Here is a 13,423-nt window from a genome sequence, read left to right as displayed (position 1 = left end):
TGCATAGGGTCTTCAACAATTTGTGGGCACTTTCTGAGGTCTTCTGTACTAGCTAAGCGGCCTTATCCATTTGATCTTTCTTTTCCCTGAAATCTCCACCAAGCCGCTGTCCTCACTTCCATCCACATCTACAAACAACACTCCGCTCTTCCTTTTTTTTAATGAAAACTCCTATTTGTCCTTTGAGACTCATTTCTAATAACTGGTTACTAAAAAGTGGTCATCATTCTTTGATCTAGTTAACTATTTCTTTTGTCCAATCACTGAGTTATATACATCCTTTAATTTTAACATTATCGCACTGTATTTGTATCTGCTTTTCCTAGGTACATAAAAATTCCCCATGAAAACATCAGATATTGTTATTCTGAAATCTCAGTGTATAGAGTAATTTAGTTCTGAATGCAAAAAAAAAAATGTATATGTAAATAAAAGGAAACTTCCATGTGTCTTTAAAGTGATTGTCTCTTGTAAAATATATCAAGAGGGGTTTCCAAGATTAACTGTAGAGATGACCTTTTACACCAGCATCATTGCAGGAACAGTATCTCATTGTAGATGAAATCTTTTATTTCTAACCATGAGAGTCAATAATCATTGGCAGTGAAAGTGTCCGTTGTCATTTGGGGAAATCAGTCCCATTCCAGTGGTTAATTACAATGCTACTGTATGATCAGAAGCAAGTCTTTGATTTTGGGTAAGCTGTACTTCAATATTTCTTTGAACCATGTTTCACGAGAGTAGTAATTACTTACCTTCCCATATCCAGGATTAAGCTTTCTCTATGGCACAGTTCATATATTTCACAAATCTTTATCATTATAAAGGCCTCCACTCAGTCACCCTCATACTACAGTGTTGCAGTTTGTTTTTAGGTGATAACAAAAAAAAAATATTGTATCAGTTTTATATGGAGAAATATTCTGACATTTCTAAGAATTCCTTTCCAATAGTTTTACTGTCTGAGTAATAAATAGAGAATATTAGATACAGACTGAACCTTCGAAATAACATAGTCAGAAATTTTAATACTAAATTTGGGGTGGAGGTGAAATGAATTATTCCACATCTTTTGTTTTTTATAGCAGAAAGTGACACAGAGATTTAGGACTGATTTTTTAAAAAAGCAGTTCTCAAAGAAAGTTTGTCGCATGCTGAGAAAGAAGTTACTATGGTGTGTGTGTATGTTTTTGGTGTAATTATTATTTATTTACATATGACATATACCTCCAAAACACAGAATTTTAAATGTAGAAAAGAAAAACAAAACATTGTATGAATTTTTAACTAAATTAAAATAAATTCTGAAAAATAAGTATTTTAACAAAAATAATGGCTAACATATTTTTGTACACTTACTATGTGCCAGATATTGACATTTTAGATGGATTATCTCAATTAAACCTGACAAGGGTACAAAGAGCTGGACTTTGCTTTTATCTCCATTAGTGTTGTTAAGGGCATTTTCAAAGGCTTACATTATTTTCTGCTCCCAAAGCAAAATTATGACCTTACTCACACTCCATTATTGCTTACATGGAATAATATAAATTATATAATTTATTGAATATTTTCTAAGGTGACTGGTGCAAATCCTAAAATTGATTTCTTTGGGGAGAATTTTTTTTTAAATTTTATTTATTTATTTACTTATTTGAGAGACAGATAGTACAAGTGGGGGGAGTGAGAGGGATAAGCAGGCTCCATACTGAGCACGGAACCCCACAGAAGGCTCTATCTCACTACCCTGAGATCAGGACTTAAGCCAAAATCAGCAGTCAGAGGCTTAACTGACTAAGCCACCCAGGCCCCCTGGGGAGATCTTTTTAAATCAATGCACTTCACGATTTTTACTTCATCATCTTTTTATCATCTTAGAGTTGTGTTTTAAAAGGAATATTGTGTGGAAAGCAGGGTTTGGATTGTCGCCTAAAACAAGATTGGAGCTGTTTGCAAAGCAAAAATCTCTAGTGTTTAGGGTGCTTGATACCACTTATAAGAAAATTTCTACTGGGGGCGCCTGGGTAGCTCAGTCAGTTAAGTGTCTGACGTCAGCTCAGGTCATGACCGAGAGTCCTGGGATGGAGCCCCGCGTTGGGCTCCCTACTCAGTAGGGAGTCTGCCTCTCCCACTCCTTCTGCTCCTCTCCCCTGCTCATGCTTTCTCTCTCTTTCTCCTCTCTCTCTCTCTCTCTCAAATAAATAAATAAATCTTTTTAAAAAAAGTTTCTACTGCCTATATTAATACCAAGTCGTTTAAAAAAGTTGTTTCTAAGTATTTCAGTTATTAGAGGTGAATTTAAACTGACAGAGTTCAAAGGCAGGAGTCATCTTTTCTCATTATTCAGACATTTTGGCATATCTGGAAGGGCTTTTGGGAGAGTGTGGACCCCTCCAGAGATACCTTGGTACATATCCCCATTTAATTAAACCTGATACGCCACTTTACATGAATGCTACTTAAGGCAGTATTAATCACATAATAAACTGCCCTCCTCCACCTCACCAGCTGTGCTCTGTACCAGTTTTTTCATTACAAAATATATAATTCCCTGAAATTATTTCATTGTTTTTGTTTGTCATTTATTACATCCCCACAGGAATGTAAATTCTGTAATTGCAAGGACCATTCTGCTCTTATTTACCTATATCCTTAGTGCCACAACCTGACATACAGTAGGCATTCAGTAATGAGACAGACGGCAGAGAACTGTTCAATATCATTAGTAAGTGGCTGAGAAAAGATTATAATAGCAGTTGCTCAGTTAGTTTCATTGGATAATTGATGAAGAACACTAATTTGTATCATATGCTATATTGAGAGCATTTGAAGACACCTCACATTTCATAGTTTAGGCTTAATCATTTTCTAACTGCACTCATTTGGAAATTTATATTCTTATTTTTTCTCTTTTGTCTTTCTCTTTCCACTTTTCTTCATATTCTGCTGAGTTCCTCAAAGGATTCAAGCAAGCTATTTCTACATTTTCCAGATCTGGCAGAGTTTTACTCTGATGTGTCTATCACATGCTTCTAACAAGTACTCTATTATCTATTCATGAAATTGGGTGACAATGTATTTACTTGAGTCTAGACAGGGTTGTTACTCAGTTTTGAGTTATTGTTGTTTTCCCAAAGAATGTCTCTAAGTGCAGTTTGATTTTGATGCAGAGCAAGTAGCAGATATTAAATAATCTTCAATTCTGATATGTGTAATAAATATATAAACCTTTGTAACAGATTTGTTTGAATTGATGTTTATGGAGAAGATATAATACACTTAAACACACAATTTTTATGTTAGGCCATGTTTATGTGATCTCCAAAGCATCCCACTTCAAAGAATCAAAGAGTTCTTTGTAAGTAGAGGCAGGCAAATCATTTCATTATCAGGCTATTACATCAACACATCAGGATTCCTTCTGAATGCAGACTGTTGATATCCTTCTGTCTCCTTTCCAGCTGGCAATTTTGGACACTCCACTGAATTTTTCAGTTTTTCATCACTTCAACAATACAGTCCATTTACCATCTCACATTTTTTAAATCTTTCCTGTATTACAGGCTTAAATGCCAACCACACAGGCAAATTCTCTCAATCTTACACTTCAGTAATATCTTTGGCTTTTCATTAAAGATAACTAAAAATGTTAAATTATAAAAAATAAAAATTAAAAAAAATGTTATATTCTCATCGTAATACTATAATTCCACTGTAACATTCCAGCAAAATGGTGTTTTCTCTCTCAGGTAAAGAAGATGGATTATCGTTGATACTTAGTATGACACACTGGCAGGGTAGTAGACATAGATATTTCCTCTTTTACAATAGACTTATTATCTATAGGAGGAATAGGGTATTATCTCATCAGATCTAGTAATAAAGAATGCAATATCAATCTCAGCTGTACTTTTGCTGCTTTGTTACAAAATAAAAAGCATTGGAAAGACAACTAAGAAAAAGTGGTGCTTTAAGCTTTGATTCTGGATGACAATATAGGATTCTATATTTTTGCTTTGCCTTGTATTTGTATTTTGTTTATCTTGCTTGGAAGAGGAAAGAAAACCTTTTCTATAAATCAAATGTCAAATAATAAGGAGTTTAGATATCAAAACATACTGCACTGTCTCTCAGTGACAGCTCAATTCAACAATCTCAGTGCATAGTTCATGTGGAGATTACATAGAGTAATGTAAAATTTTGGTGTCTTTGAGTTTGAAACAATGCTCTCAGCCCATTAAGTGCAGATGTATTACATAAATTTAGACATATTTAATGTAAAAAAATGCATAATAGAAAATAGTGATTATTCTCCTGTCCAATTATTTACAACTTTTTTGATAGCTCCATTATCAATCATCTGTTTTTCACTATTTTTTCAGTTATTTCTTTAGTATCTACCTTATTTCAGTGTTGTATTAGTTGTTGGTTATGTAATAGTAAAACACAAATATCCTGTCTGCATTAAACTTACATAACTTTATTGAAAAATGATTGCAAGACGCTATGTATTAGGACTCTTAATCGGGTGTTTGAAGTTAATAACTGTCATGATTATTGGAATTTGTTTCACTGTTCCAAATTCCTATGATATTAAGTAACCATCAGCTATATGTACTTGTTTTGAATCTCATACCCTAGATTATGTGTAGCTTGTACTTTTAATAATGGTTTCTAAATATGAATTTCATGAATGTGTAAAATGGAGACGCTAAAGTCTAGACCTAGAGTAAACAGTTAACATCATTATAAAATGCATTACTGAGGTTAAATCCTACTGTTTATTTTAAACCATCTATCTCTTGGAAAATAGGATATTTGTAAATATGTTAAACATGATTTTATTATTCCAGCTTAGAACTTCTTAAGTCTTACACCCCTGAGACTTTAACACATTTTCTAGTCAGTGAAATTAATTGATAATTTGATTACATATAATAATGAGTTATTTTCCAGATATTCTCAGTCCTCATACATTGACTCTCCCTTTTAACAACTGAATTTCTAACCACTGCCAAGTTATTTAACATTAGGTGATTTATTAAAATATTTGCCTTTCTTTTTAAACAATGCTATATTTTTCTGCTTATGGAGAGCAAGAAAATTTATTTCTTTCATTTCTTTGAAAACTCATTCAATATTTCTTTAATATGCTCTTGAACGTGTTTATCATCTGAATGAAAAAGGACTGAAAAATATTTTTAAACCAGATGATATATACCATTTTTTCAAAGTATCAAGAAAGTATGTCTGGATTAAAAGTTTTACAAACACTTCACATGTTATCAGAAAGTTTTAGCATGTAAAAGTTAGGACTCAAATGTAAACAAGATGGGAATTCATAACATTCCTAAGAATGACATGTAAACCAAATCTAATTTAGGGTTTGAATGTCTCACTGATAAATATGTTCCAGATTAAAATTGGAAAAAGATGTAAGACAAGAGATTAAAAAAAAAAAAAACAACTCCGTATGAATTAATATTGTAAGGATCTGAATGAATATAAGACTAAATTGTTTCCTTAAAAATTAAAATCATGCAAATACAAGGGGTAGGCTAATGTGATTTTGAGTAAAAATAATATTAGAATTGGTAGCTGTGTTCAAAATTAATTTATTAATTGATCAAATCCCCCACTCTTTATTCAGTTCATGTACATATAAACAGTCTAATAATTTCTGTTATGAATGTTGTTGGAGTTGCTAAGAAGAACATGCAGTGTTTGTATCATCCTCAGTCTTAAAATATGAAAAGTGAAATAAGGCAAGCTCAAACCCTAATCCAATACCCCATGTTGAGAGGACTAACCATTCTCTTGGCCTCTGGACTTCATGGGATCTTTTTCCTTGCCTTCCACACAAACTTCTATACATGTCATGATCGAGTTATCTAAATAGTGAATTTTGAGGGTGTCTGTTTAACATGCTCTTTTTTCTCTTTTGGGTGTCTTTCTATCTTAAAGCTGTACAAGATTTCTCTCTCTGTTATTATGCAGTCAGCCCTTAAAGGGTTAGGGTAGACCTGTGATTGTTCTATTCTGTCCACGAATGCATGGGTAATTTTAATTCAGAGTTTGGAGTTAGAAGGAGGGAAAGAGGATAGCTCTCAGTGAGAAAAAAAGTAGAGAGGTCCAGAGGTGAATCCACATGAGACTTGGAATGCCATGTATAGAGTATTAAAGTGGGAAAATATATGTGAAATTCAGAGAAAGTAACAGTCATATTCACAGCCTGGAGTATGAAGCAGGATTGCAATATTTGAGAGTGATGTGAACAAAGTACCTATCACATATTTGAAATTTATTAATAAAGTTTATATATACCTAACATATATATGTGTGTGTGTGTGTGTGTGTGTGTATATATATATGTGTATATATATATATATATATATATATATATATATATATATATATATATGTTTTATTTCTTAGATTATATATCCTCCGAGGCTTGTAAGAAAATCTGTCCTTGATTTTAGTAGGAAACTTTGTATCTTTCAAGGCTGTTTAATATGCAGACATTCCATAAGATACAAAAGTAGTCTGGAGTAAAATCATTTAGTGCCTCTGTTACAACTCGTGTGGAGATATGAGGAGTCCATGGAGAATTGTCTCCCAGTAGATGATAGGATCAGGGCAGCCATAGTAAACAGAATGGCCAGAAAGATCTCACTGGGAAGAAGATATTTTAGTAAAGACCTGTAGAAAGTGGAAGGGGGAACCATGTAATATCTTGGACATATCAACATGGAATAAAAAAGCATATAGAAAGATGTTGATGTGGTAGTGGGCTTTGCATGTTTGTGCAACAGCAAGAAGGCAAGTGTGACTAGAAAGGAATGAGGGAGGAAAAGAATAATGCTAGATGAGTTCTAAAAACAGTTTTGAATGTTAATACTTACTACCTTGTTAAATTCTCCTATTGTTTCTCTTATCTTTTTTTCTGTAGTTTATCTTGTCCTATTTATGTAAACAAATATTCTTCAGATTCTGAGGTTTTTTTCACTTTCTAATCCATAAGCTTTTATTCTTTTCCTCTTATTTTATTGCACTTACAGGACATCCAGTATAATGTTAAATAGGCTTGGTGGTAAATGAGTTTCTTTTCCTTTTTTCTTGATTATAAAGAGAATGAGTCCATCATTTTGTCATTTAGAATGATGTTCTCAATACATTTATTGTTGTTAACATCTACTGGGTAAAGAAGGTTCTATTTAATTCTTGATTTATAAAGTTTTTGTTGTATAATTATTTTAAGTGTTATCAAATACCTTCTCTGTATCTTTTGAGATCATATGACATAGTCCTTAAAAAAGTAAATGGCATTAACATTTTTTAGAATGTATTGCGTTATCATTGACTGACAAGAAGAAACTTAATTTTGTTAAAGTAATTATCTTTTTAATATATCCTTCCATTTGCTTTTCTAATACTCCTTTAGACTTTTATCCGTATTAAAAGCAATACAGAATTTAATTTTCCTTTCTCATATCACACTTGGCATTTTCAGGATCAAAATTATATTGTCTTTGTTGAAAGAATTGTGTGGTATTCTTTATTTTTCTGTTAGAAGTGTTTCTGGAAAATCCTTCTGAAAAAGTTTCAGTAAGATGGGAATAATATGTTCTTGACAGGGAGGTAGAACTTGCTTAGAAAAACCACACAGTCTCAATGTTTTCTTTGGGTCAACATCTTTAACAACAGCTTCACTGCTTAAATTTATTGATGTATGGAACTATTTATACTTTTTCTTTGTATGTGAGCCAAATTTGGTTAAGTTAAAACATTTTGGAATATGTCCATTTTTAATTTACTAACATTACTTTTACAGTATTTTGTTTTAAATATCTTCAGATGTAGCTATGATCCTTTTTATTCTTAATACTATATATTTCTGCCCTCTCTTTTTTTCTTGTTCAGGCTTATCAGAGGTATGCTTCTTTTGTTAGATTTTTCTAAGGAAAAAAAATAGATTCATTGATATTTCCTTTATATTTTGTTTCCCCACTTCTCTGATTTCAGATTTTTTTAAAGATTTTATTTATTTATTCATGAGAGACACAGAGAGAGAAAGAAGCAAAGGCAGAGGGAGAAGCAGGCTCCCCACGGAGCAGGGAGTCTAATGTGGGACTTGATTCCAGGACCCTGGGATCATGATGTGAGCCAAAGGCAGACACTTAACCAACTAAAGCCACCCAGGCGCCCGGTCAGGTTTTGTTTTTATTGACTTCTTTACATATTCTTGGGTTTATTTTGTTATTCTTTTTGTCATCAAAAGTTGCATAATTAGCTTTAAATTTTGTCATTTTTTAAAAATTACTCTTGAAATCCATAAATCTCTGCTGTAATCATCTCATTTTAACTTATACACACATGCTTAAGAAATTATTTTACACAATGTTCCAAATAATGCTAAAGCCAAAATACCTCACACATTGAGTTTTGTTGATCCCAGGACAATTAATCTATATTCCTTATCCTGACCATGGTCTATCTAAGGAGATGTGTGTTTAAGAAATTAACATATATTGGATAAGTATTAGAGCACAAATAAGCAAATGATAAAGTGAAGCTAAAAATACACACCAACATTTATTGGGTCAAAGTAGGAAGCATGTAGGCTTCCCAGATAAGTCAACATCTGAACAGCATTTTACACCAATAAGAGATGTTTGCCAGGTAAGCGAAATGATGTAGAATGGAAATCCCAGGAAGGTAGAGATGATAATTTATATCAAGAGCAGAATCAAGGGGTAGAGCATTTCCAATATCAGGAAGTGTAAATAATTCAGTGTGTATAGATCACGGATACTGGGTTAGAGATGTAATACCAAGACAGAAAGTTTAGTGGATTAAATAGACTTGGACCAAAGCATATGGATCTTAAATGTCAAGTTCATCAGTTAGATTTATTCTGAAACTATGGACATATTACCAAAACATTTCGAGCAAGTGAGTGACATACTGAAAATTATTGTTTAAGAAAATTCTCATAGATGTGTAGAATACTTTGGATTCAAGATATTTCAATATCTAGCCTAAATTTATTTAAACACATAACTAGACCATAACAGAGGGATGGAAAAAAAGGGCACAAATGCCTCAGATATTGTAGACATAACATCAGTCATACTCAGAATATGAGCGTGTATGAGGGATTAAGGAGAGAAGACAGAGAAGTAAAGATTATTTCAAAACCTTATTTACATTTATGGCAAATGGATTGTGAAAGAAACAGTTTGGAAGGGTCAGGTTTTACTATTAAAATCCTGAAATTCATTTAGACTTGGAAATCAGTTGTCCTGGAATATTAAATTGATGGTTGATACCACTGAAACTAATGGAGAAGAGAGTTTCATAAATGATGGACATAAAATAATATCTAATATTAGGTCACATAATACAATGTTGGGCCATTTCTTCTTTTACTTACATGATATGGTTTGGGCAGGGGGTGGATTCCACAGCGTGTAAATTAGAAACAACACTGCTGTGGAATGAAAAGTGAATAGCAGTGAGGGAAAAACACCAAGGACACTTTCAAGAGGATTGGCTCCATTGTTGACTGGTACTGTTTCAGTTATGTAAGATTAGTAAGTCCCAAGATCTACTGTACAGCATAGTGACTATCATTAAAAATACTGCACTATGAGGCACCTGGGTGGCTCAGTCCTTAAGTGTCTGCCTTCGGCTCAGGGCGTGATCCCAGGGTCATGGGATCGAGCCCCGCATCGGCTCCCTGCTCCACTGGAAGCCTGCTTCTTCCTCTCCCACTCCCCCTGCTTGTGTTCCGTCTTTCACTGGCTGTCTCTCTCTCTGTCAAATAAATAAACTCTTAAAAAAAAAAAAACAACAATACTGCACTGCACACTTCTTAAGAAGATAAATCTTATGTTAAGTGTTTTTATCACAAAAAAATAACAAATCATAAGGAAGGTAGGAGAACATTTTGGGAAGTGATGGATATCTTTATGGCATAGATTGTGGTAATGGTTTCCCTTTTCTCCAAATTCATCAAGTTGTGTACACTAAATTTGTACAATGATTTGTATGTCAATGATACCACAATAAAGTGGCTTTAAAAAAAAGGATTGGCTTTAAAGGAGGGAAAGAAAGGATGCATAAGAATGAGGAGGAAAAAAAAATGAGGAGGACACTTTGGATTTCTGTTATTTTTTAAATGGTAGAATATATTTGTTTGATGGTGGGAAAAAGTAAGCAAAAATTAAGGCAAAAACAAGTTAATATTTGATAATTCAAATAAAAGTGATGAGGGCTAGGTTCTATACATCAGTAGTGTAGATTAATGCGTGGATGGAAAACTTAGGTGTTTTGCAAATATGAGAAGATTTGAGAAAGTCCTTAAAATACCAAATTTGGGTTCACAAAAATAGATCAAATAATATTACACATGAAGTCTGGAGCACATTATTGATTGTGTATATAAATGATGAGTAAAGAGGGAATAAATCTCATAGCCATATAGCTTATATTTAGGTAATTCACTGGGGCATTGTGCAGTGATTGGTACCAAAGATTTTGTTTTAGTACATGAGTCTTATTTCTCTGCAATCATACTATTTGGTTTTTAATTCCACTTAGCTACTTTACACTGGGCAAATTACTTAAATTTTAGCACCTACCTTCTCATCCATAAAATACAAATAATAACTGCATCTCCTTCACAGATCATTGTGAAAAGTAAATGACATAGGACATTGTACATTGTAAGATCTTAATATATTTAGCAGCTTGATAGTTATTACATGGTTTCCCAGATCTGTTTCAGTCCATTTTTTTTCTTTTATATGGTTCAACAAATTGTCTTTATTGGTTCTCATAAACTGACTGTTGTCTTCTTAAGCAGACTTCATATTTCCAGTACTTTATTACTACTTATGTAAGAAAATTGTGCTTTACAATTTTATTATACTACCAAGTAGTATATTATACTAAGATTTTTGATAGGGTGTTGCAAAGCTTTTATTCTCTTCTTGAGTTCTTCTTCAGTTCACAAATGGTGAGAAATGGTACTTGCTTACTGTGGAACAATTCAGTCTCCCTTTCAGGGATCTTGGTGCAAGAGTGGAGAGTAAGAACACAAACCATGAATCATCACACTACAAAGAAGCTTCCAGTCTCACTAGATTTAAGCATCTCAGTCAGCCCCTTGAAAAATCCAGAAATTAAAATTTTAGAACTGGTAGCACACTGTTTCCTACTCTGAGCTTGCAGTGCCATAATCTTGATGCAATGCCATTAGGAAGATTGGGCTCTTTGATTTTTTCTTTAATTAATTTTCTATAGCAGTGCTGTCCAGTAGAACTTTCTGAGATGATGGAAATGTTCTCTACCCCTGCTGTCCTAGTGGTAGCCACTATGTACATGTGTATACGGAGCAGTTGAAATATGACTAGTATGACTGAAAAATTAAGTTTTTAATTTTATTTAATTTTAATTTAAAAAATAAGTTGAAAAACTACACATGGCTAGTGGCTAATTTTCAACTTTCAAAACTTCACTTCTAACAGTCATGTCATGTTTATAAGCATGCCTGAATGGAGGATTATTCTCTAAAGTAAGAACCTTTATACCTTATACTTAAAGCCATGGTTACTGATTCTATGCAAAATAACTGATATGATTGTCAATCTTTTTCACCTCTGGCAAGGTCTTGGAATTTTATTGATGACATTAACTCTGTACATGAGCCCATTTATACCATAAAGAGCTCTCAATTTCTATGTGCACATTTGACATTTTTAAATGATCTTGGCCATGCCATTATCTCTGCGTGTGTGTGTGTGTGTGTGTGTGTGTGTGTGTGTGTGTGTGTGTGTTCAACGCATGTTATGGGATTGGTGATATGGAGATCCAGGAGATCAGCTAGTGTTAAGACTGAATTTGTCTACAGAGATTTCACTATTAAGGAGAGGCTCTGAGGAAATTGACAAGGAAAGATGACTATCCAGCCTGTGAAAACACCGATTTCATGTACTTTTAACATTTCAGTAGTTATTTTAGTAATGTCCTTGTTCTTTTCTAGATCAAAGGGAAATTTGTGAATATATCTGTGGGAAAATAAATTATAGAGCTTGTTAGAGTTAGAATTTATTATTAAATATTTTCGCATCAGTTTCATTTTCAGAAATGTGAAATTTACTTACACCCTAACTCTCTAAAATTAAAATGATCAGAAGAGAATGTTCTCTCTGTTCTTTGTGGTCATTTCCTCTTTTGGTTTTGCTATTGCTTGCGCTTCATTGTGTAGCCAGCTGTTCATTTACATTGCACCTTATAGAGACAGGCCTATTGAATTGCATACCTGAGGATATTTGATTTGCATGGTTTGTGAGAAAATTGCCCATAGTCAGCATAGAAGAAACAATAACAGTGGAAGCCCTAGCACTTTGCTCTTTAAAGTCAGTTTGGATTATAGCATGACCCAACCTGATCTATGGGAACGGGGGGGAGAGCAACCTAACTTCTGTTGAAAGCACTGAGTCCGTAATTATTGCATCTGATTTAGGATCATTGTAGGGAGAGTTATCATCAATTAAAGCAAGCTAGGCAGGCATTTGGCTTGTTAACTGAGAATCTGGTCAGTAAAATCAGTTTAGAAGGAATTAATTAAGGTAATTCCTCTAAGGAGATCTTTGCCCTGGCTTTGGCTTATAGAACTAGATTTCACAGACTGATGGTAGAAAAAATAAAGAAATAATTAAACCATCAAATGTAAAGCAATAGGAGTGCTGCATAGAATAAAATAGTTTTGTGGATGGGGAATTGCTGATGTATTATACCCTGAGGATGAAACCCTAAACGAGTATGGGCTGTCGTCACATTCGAAATTAGATACTAGAATAATTTAGTATTTACATTTTCTATTTTAAATTTCTAACTTTTCGTGAAAACATGGTACATGGTAAGAAAAAGCCGAATGATAAAGAGAACAGGAACAGGGCACTGACTATAGTGCATCGATAGGTGACTAGAATATGCCAAATGTTAGCAGAATCAGACTAAATAAAGAGCATAAAGGTGACAGGTCCTTGTCAGGGGACAGAGGCCAATTTATTTAACATCATGTTCTTGCATGAAGTAGACATTAAACAAATACTGAATTTGCCTGAATGAAGATGCATAAATGGGCCTCTTTCAAGAAATGATAAATATGTTTCTTTCATTTCCTTTGGTCTACCTTTAACATGACTGCATTTGGGTAACTGAATATATTTGAAAAAGACTTCTGATACTCTTTGGTATGCTTATTTTACAAAGATTCCATAAATATTCTCTGCAAATGGAAAATATGCTGAAGGGATTGCATCAATTTAGCATTTTGCCTTTTACTCTCCTCTTGTCATCTCCCTTCTCATTTCAAGACTAACTGTCGGGGCGCCTGGGTGGCACAGCGGTT

This window comes from Ursus americanus, chromosome 10 (assembly GCF_024610735.1).
Source record: "Ursus americanus isolate L20-20 chromosome 10, mUrsAme1.1.p, whole genome shotgun sequence".
Classification (NCBI taxonomy): domain Eukaryota; kingdom Metazoa; phylum Chordata; class Mammalia; order Carnivora; family Ursidae; genus Ursus; species Ursus americanus.
Note: the sequence above shows the minus strand (reverse complement) of the source record.